Here is an 8,077-nt window from a genome sequence, read left to right as displayed (position 1 = left end):
AGAGTTTCACTCTTGGAGTTTCTTTATTCTTTATTTTTCTAGGTTTAGTTTCAATGTTTAAACTTTATTTGATGATGATGTGTGACTTGATGAGGAATTAAATTGTTTATCTAAGATTATGATTGAACTCAATATGTAGTCTAGATTATTTATCTCTCTTTTACTTATGTTTGATGGATTTAAGTTGTTTATTTTATTCTGTTCTTAATGCTTCTAATTGCATGATCACCAATTAGATTGAATTTGAAACTTAGGTTAAACCTTGACGAAGGAGATTTATGTATACCTAGAATAGAATAGCGTATGATCAAATGCACTTAGTTGATTAGGTGATTTGATTTGCATATAGGGTAGACATACATTTATAAGCCTTACGTAGCTAAAATTAGAGTACAAACTTAATGAATCTTTCTTCAATTTAATTTGCCTACACATATAGTAAATTAATTGTGAGAGGTATTTTTATTAGAAACTTGACAAAGACTTTTAAATAATTTAGGACTCTAGGTTAACAACTTAATCCATTAAACTAAGTTTTTGACTCGAGTCGCTTGCGTGGTAGGTGGGTCAAAATTTTGTTGATTTCTCACACAAGTGCACTTATCGTTAACAAGTAATATAATAACAAATAGAATTCGTTCCCATGGATAATTGAATTAATTCCTAATTGCTAACTACTAAAATTGTAACACCTTAATCTTATCCAAACAATTAAATTTAAAATTATTAAAAAGAAAATTAAAACTAATAAATTGAAACTAAAATTAAATAGTAAATTTATTTTATAAAACTCACTTAATACTAGACCTAAGATTATGATGTCTCTCAATACTTCATCTAATTATTGTCTCTCTCTCTTAACTTAGTTTGACGGATTAAGTTGTTATTTTATTAAACTATAAAACTATAATTAAACTACAAATGTCTAGAGGTGTGGAGAAACTTAAATTAAGGTAAAGTTAAGTATGTTTGTTAAGTTGTTTTATTATTTCTTATTTATATTAATTATTAAATAAAAAAATTATTTTGAAGGGACTACTAAAAATATATAATAAATTAAAAATTTTAAAAATTTTAAGAGGACCATCAATGGCTTACCCTTTGCCCTTGATTGTAAGACAAAGAATTAGTGATGGCACAGTTACTATAAGTTTTGTGAGGTCTTGTGAAAACTTAACAAATTCATTTACAAAAGGTCTGAAAAGGGACTTGGTGATAAAGACCTCAAAAGAGATTGGTCTCAAGCTTATCAACTAATCTCCAATGATGGGAGCTCACCTCGATGCTTGTGGCCAACCTGCAACTCTTGGGTACTGACCATTCTACTGTATGGATGATTGTAAACACTAATTTATATTTTTCATCCCAAGGTGTATAGTACTTGGTTCTCATAATGTGTAAAGTAAGGTTGAACAAAAGTTCTTAATAAACCATAACATGTATATGTTGAAGTATTATAATTACGGGATACTTTCGATAGGGGCTCCTACCTATGTGAATGGAAGTGTGGCTGCTTTTTAGAGTTAATGGCTTGACTCTAATAATACTCATGAATGGATGTAAAACTCAAGGCCATAAAATGTGTTGGCAAACTTAGATACAAAGTGAGAAAGGAATCTTGTATGTGTTTAGTGATGTAGACACCTATTCCCCAAATAAAAAAAATATATTAACCAAAATAAATAAATAAAATAATTAAATAATATAATAAAAATTAAAAAAGGGAGAAAATAGGGAAAGGACTGAGCGTGTGCTCAGCCTCTCTCTCCAGTTCATCAATACAAGGCATTTAATGCCCCTAGAAAGTAGCTGCATTTGGGGGAAGGATGGACACCTCCGGCTACCAACCCCCCATTGTGCTAGAGCCTTGTGAAATTATGCCTAGAAGAGCATGATTTTACCTCTGGATTGTTCAAAAATTTGGACAATCCAACTCTTAAACAAGGGGCAGAACAACAACCGAGGGGGGAGGATTTAAAAAAAAATAAAAAAAATCAGATCCAAAAAAAGCAACCAAAAACCCCATCTTCTTCAAACAAAATCTAGCAATCAAGAACACAAAAAGAAATCCTAAGTTCTACCAGCAGACTACCCTAGCCACAATCAAAGAAAAATCAAAACTCACAAACAAAAAAATATCAAAAAGACAAAAAAACAAAAAAATTTGTCGTAGGGTAGTTTGAGGGTTGATTTTCTTGAGGTTTTGAGAAAGAAAGAGAAGGGGATGGTTGCCAGCTCTTTACCGCCCGGAAGCAAAAAAGGATCATCAGCAAAAAAAGGAGCAGACGCCAATAGAGAGAGAAAGAGGAAAGGAAAGAAAAAAAAGTCAAGAAAAATAGGGAAGGGAGGAGAGAGGAAAGAGTTTCGCTTTGGCCAGATCTGACGGTGTGGGATTCGGCCTATGGTGAGGTTCGAAAAAAAGGGTGTTTGGCTAGGTCTGGCAGTGAGAGAGACGGATGGGGCTAAGGCCGCTAGCTAAGAAAAGAAGAGAGATCCAATCGGAGTTAGAAGGGAGAAAAGGAAAAGGAAACATTTTAGAGAGAAAGGAGAGGGTGGCCGACTAGAGAGAGAAAATGCATGGTGAAAATAAGAGAAAAAAAAAGAGGGGCTTATATATATAGGTTTAGAGTCTAAATGGCACTGTTTCAGTGGAGTAAGGAATAAAAAGGGATCAACACCTAAACGGCGTCGTTTGAGGGAGTCTTTGGAGCACCAAACGGTGCATTTGGAGGGAAGCCCATGGATCAACAAAGTAGGCTCGAGACGTTCCTATGCAAACCAAATAACTTGGGCCATCACTCTAGCCCAAGCAAGGTCAGGCCTTTCCCATTTATTGTGGATTTGGACTTATTATTTAGGGCTTATCCATTCTATTTAATTAAAAATCTGTTTAGCGTAAATAGAAATAAAAAAATCAAAAAGAAAACTATATAATGTTTTAGAATAAAAAATAATAATAATAAAAGTAATGAACAAATATAATAATAATGATAATTAAGAAAATAATAATAAATAACAATAACAATAAAAACGATATAAAATATATAATAATCACTTTAGAATCAATACTGATAATGGGATGTCCATTCGAAACGCTAGGAGTCGCAACTCTGAGTGAACTTCTCTAGGTTAAAGGATTTTGATTAAGACTCCACCAGTACCATGGGAGGGTCCTAATTTAGAATTTAATGTTTCTAATTTTAAATGAAATAAAAATTATATACTCAATTACCAATTAATCAAAATATACAAAATAAAAGAAACAGGAAATTAATGAAAACAATAAATTTGTTAATCATAATAATACAAAAATAGAATATACATATGCATGAACAATAATAATTACGGGTAATAGAAAATACCTGGTCTAAAAATATGGTTTTGAAAAATTTCATATAGTAAAATAAATAAGTACTTATATAGCAAAATGCATAACGAAATAAAAACGGAATAATAAATAAATATAAAAATATTTGTTCGTGAAAAAATATGCACACAAATAAAAGTAGTAAATTTCATGCAAGAAACGAACATTGCATTCATGAGTGCATCACGTACTATTGCTGCATTGTTAAATGTCATGGCATATAGAAATATTCCATATACAAGTATGAGCCTGATGATGGGACTTTCCGAGGAAGCTTGTGAAGGTGAGTTTATTCAAAAAAAACTCCCTAGGTGAAAAGATATCTTCGAGTCCCACCCGTATGATGGGAGGGTTCGGAGAAATATCTTTGATAAAAAGCTTTTACCCTCATTAGGATTTGCACTCAAAAAAATACTGTTTTTACTCGCAAGTGACTATCCCGATGATGCTATTTGCCTAGTAAACTTGCAAAGGCAAGTTTCTCATGTATTTCCCTTGGTGAGAGAATACTCCCGGATCCCACCAGTATGATCGACGGATTCAGAAAGTACGCTCAATAAAAGATTTTTGTTTGGCATTATCTCAATTTTATGCCATGCATTTCATAATTGCATCACATGTACGTCAGACACGTAAAATATTTTGAGTTGATTAATAGAATAAAAGATAAACTAAATAAATAATAATTAAGGAAACATAAGAATAAAATTAATGGGTTAGGATAATATATGATTAAATGGTATCGTTCGTAGAACGGGTGTCACAAGGGTGTTAATCTTTTCCTGTGTGTAACCGTACTCCCAAACCCAACTTTAGAAAATATGTAGACCAGTTAATTGTTCTTTTGACAAACCTAAATTTAATTTACGATTTCGTCAAATAGAACAAATTCGTTAGGTGGCCAATCACACCTAAGTAGAAAAAGGATAGGCGGTGACTCCCCAAGTTAACCATGTCTAGCGGTCGGGTTCCAAGACTCGTATGTTACAACAGCTTGGCGACTCCACTAGGGACGAGAGAAAGTCGAGGCATAATTAATCATAGTTTATCCTAAACCCCTCAATAATGTAGTGTTTTCTTTAAATTTGAGCACTTTTTTATGTGTTATGGTTTTGTGCGTTAATTGTTTTATGATCATTATTTCATTACTTTTTTAAATTGTGGGGAGTTTAGGATAGAGGGATGTAAGATGGTTCGTCAAAGGTTGGTATGTTCCTTCACACACACGACACATGTTGCATTCATGCATAAGCCTTTTACCCAAGCTTTGTCCTTTATTAGGAGGGGGTTTAGTAGCTACGCTCTCGTGAGGTGATAACCTCTGCATGGGCTAGTGAAGACTCCCACTCAGATCGAACTCAGTCTGTTTGAAGCCTGTAATGGGTGAGGATCGGGGTGCCTTACTAGTCCGTGTGGATGACAGTGAGGAACGATTTGGGAACCTTTAGACTCATTCAAAACCAAAGCCAGCATATAGAATGCCATAAGAGCCCTTTCCCACAAGTAGAACCTTATCAAGCTTGTAATGAAGAGTGCACCCTAAATTAGGACACTTAAAGGAACGAATCTGTCCTAATAGCTTTTTGATAAAATAAAAATAACATGTGTCAAAGTGATTTTTTTAAAAAAAATAAACAAAAAAAATTCTTTCCTTTTCCATCTTAAAAAAAATAAGAACAAGATTTTTTACTTTCATTATTTCTCTATACTTTTCTCTCTACTTTCTCTTAAAAGTAAAGGATAAACATGAAAAAGAGAGAGGATTTTTTTTCTTTCGTTGAAAAAAAAAACAAAAGTATAAAGAAAGGAAACAAAAAAAAGAAGCATTTCCTTCGAGAGAGGTCTTCTCAAAAAAAAAAAAAGAAAAAAGGGTCTTTGGTTCCATTTGTCCAAAGAAAAAAGGAAACAAGTAAAAAAAATAGAGAGAAAAGCTTCTTCTCCTATAAAAATAAATGAGGAAGGTAAAAAGAGAAAATGATGCTTCTTGTGAAATGGAAAAGAAAAAAAAGGTGGTTTCATTTAGGTAACAAGAAGAGAAAACATAAAAGGTTTTTTATTTCTTTCATTTTTTTTAAACCACAAAATATAGGGATTTTAATTTAAACAAAATTTTTTACTTTTCATTAAAAATGATTTTCAATAATGTGGTCTTCCATCTTGTTTCATATCATCCATGCATCAAGGCATTATAGCATTTCATGCATACATCCACATATCATATTTTCATCTATGTGCAATCATTTCATATTTGTTCTAATAAAAAAACCATAAAAAATGAAAAAGAAAGTTTGTTTGAAATAATCAAGTGTCTTTGTGTTTTAAATCACTCGTCATACATTTAATCATCACATCATGCATTCAAACATCCTTCGATTTGGACACACATGCATGCATCAGTCATCTTCCTTTGTTGCAAGTTGACTTTACTACATTCCATGAAAGAAGAAGCAAGATTATTGTTGATTTTCACGAATAAAAGATCTCTTTTTAATTATATATTGAAAGAGCGAGATACCTAAAAAGATCTTTGGTATAATTTGCTTTCATCTTGTGAAAGGAGAAAAGCTCGAGGGAACCCACTTACAATTGGCACAATACAAGGGCTTAAGCTAGAATCATGGGAGATGAACAATCAAATTTGATAAACAAGATGGAGAAGACTCAAAGAGAGATGAGAAAATAGTTGGCAAAGCTAATGGAGATAGTGAATGCCAATGAAAGGAGGGGGACTATCGAAGGATCTTCAAGTTTTCAAGGATTAAGCCAATCGTCAACACAATGGTAAACTATGCAAATTTCGGGGGGAAATCTTTCTAATCAAGTTCCTACACTTGACTTGAACAACTCTAATGAACAAGAAAAATTAAAATTGGGCTTATCAAGACCAAGAGAAAAATCAAGAATGCAACAAAAGTATGACCTTTTAGAAGAGCGCTTCAAAGCCATGGAGGGAATGGATCTCTATAATTTCGTTAAAGCAACAGAATTAAGTTTTATGCCTAACGTGGCTATCCCACCTAAGTTTAAAGTCCTGGAGTTTAAAAAGTATGATGGAACCAAAATGCCCTAAGGCACATTTGATCATATATTGCAACAAGATGGCTCATATACCCATGATGAGAAATTTCTCATTCATTTTTTCCAAGATAGTTTGAAAGGAGTTGTGATGAAATGGTACTGTAAGTTGGAAAAAGATTGTATTTGCACATGGAGAGATTTGGCTCGAGCATTTTTTGGACAATACATGCACAGGTTAGAAGCAATTCCTGATCGAATAACCCTCCAAAATATGAAAAGAAATCCTTCTGAAAGTTTCAAGGAGTATGCTTGTAGGTGGAAGGAAGTAGCATCACAAGTCCAACGACCCCTTACTAATAGAGAATTAAATTCTCTGTTTGTTTATACTCTTCCCCCTCCATATTATAACAAATTGGTGGGTAATGCTTCTTCAGATTTCGCAGATCTGGTGTTCTCGGTGGGAAGGATTGAAGATGGAATAAAAAAGGGAAGAATCGTAGACTTTCGAGTAAATGATCTTGTCAAAAGAGAATATGATGCTGTTGATAAAGGAGTTCAAGCAATGACTTTTGAAAAGAGAAACAAAAGGAAATTTTGTGACATAGAAGGAGATCTTATGGGCACTCATTCACACCCATCAGCATATGTCCATAATTTACCTTGACCTTTCGTTCAGTCATCACTTACATAAGCTCCTCCACCTTGTATGTCCACTTCCGGTGACCAAGAAATTAATCCGAAATACCCTCAAACCAACAAGGGAAAGAAAGCCAAAGTGTACCATTCATTACCAATGTCCTACGCAAAGTTTTTCCCTTTATTGGTACAGAACCATAAGATCTCCATTATTCCTACCAAGCCTAGGAAACCTCATTACCTAAGATGGTATAACCCAAAGGTTAAATGTGATTTTTGAGGTTGAAGGTCACTCCACGGAGAATTGCATTGCATTCAAGAACAAAGTTCAAGCCTTAGTCGATGCAAACCCAACTAAATTCAAAGAACTTGTCAACAACTATAGAAATTAGGGGTGATAGATGCAAGGCTCGGGTTTTGGAGCAATTGAGTGGTATGTCAATTCGGGGGCAATCCTTGATCACTTTCTAGTCATGTACATGATTTAAGGGCGAAAACTCTTCGAACTATGGACTTCTATCTTCATGCATGATCATGTAATTTGAGATGAGTGTATGTTTAGTTTTCATCATCACATGCTGTCATGAGTTGAATCGAGTTTGAAAATTGCTCAAATTTCTTTTGGTTCTTACTTATTTATTTTTCTTTCTTTTCAAAAAAGAGGAGTTTAGAATTTAAAAATAAAACCCCATACTGTTTGTTTCCAAAATCATACATGAAAAAGAAAAAAAAAGAGAGAAAAATGTTCTTCTAAAATAAATGGTGAAAAGAATCTCGAAAGAATTGGTGGTTGCTATTTGCAAATGAACTCATTCTCATAAACATTCTCAAACCATATGAAATACCCCATACTTTGATATGGTGATAAATAAAGTTGATCGAATGCAAATTGAGGTCAATTAAAATGTTTAGAAGTGATAAAAGACGAAAGGAGTAGTTTAGGATAAAATATTTCGCAAGTGAGAAAATAATAATAAAATAATAATAATTTTATCGGAGGAGAATTTGTGAGATAAAAGGCGATTCGAAAGTCAAGTGAGGCATAATAAGGTATTT

Source organism: Theobroma cacao, chromosome 6 (assembly GCF_000208745.1).
Source record: "Theobroma cacao cultivar B97-61/B2 chromosome 6, Criollo_cocoa_genome_V2, whole genome shotgun sequence".
Taxonomy (NCBI): domain Eukaryota; kingdom Viridiplantae; phylum Streptophyta; class Magnoliopsida; order Malvales; family Malvaceae; genus Theobroma; species Theobroma cacao.
This window is presented reverse-complemented; position numbering follows the sequence as displayed.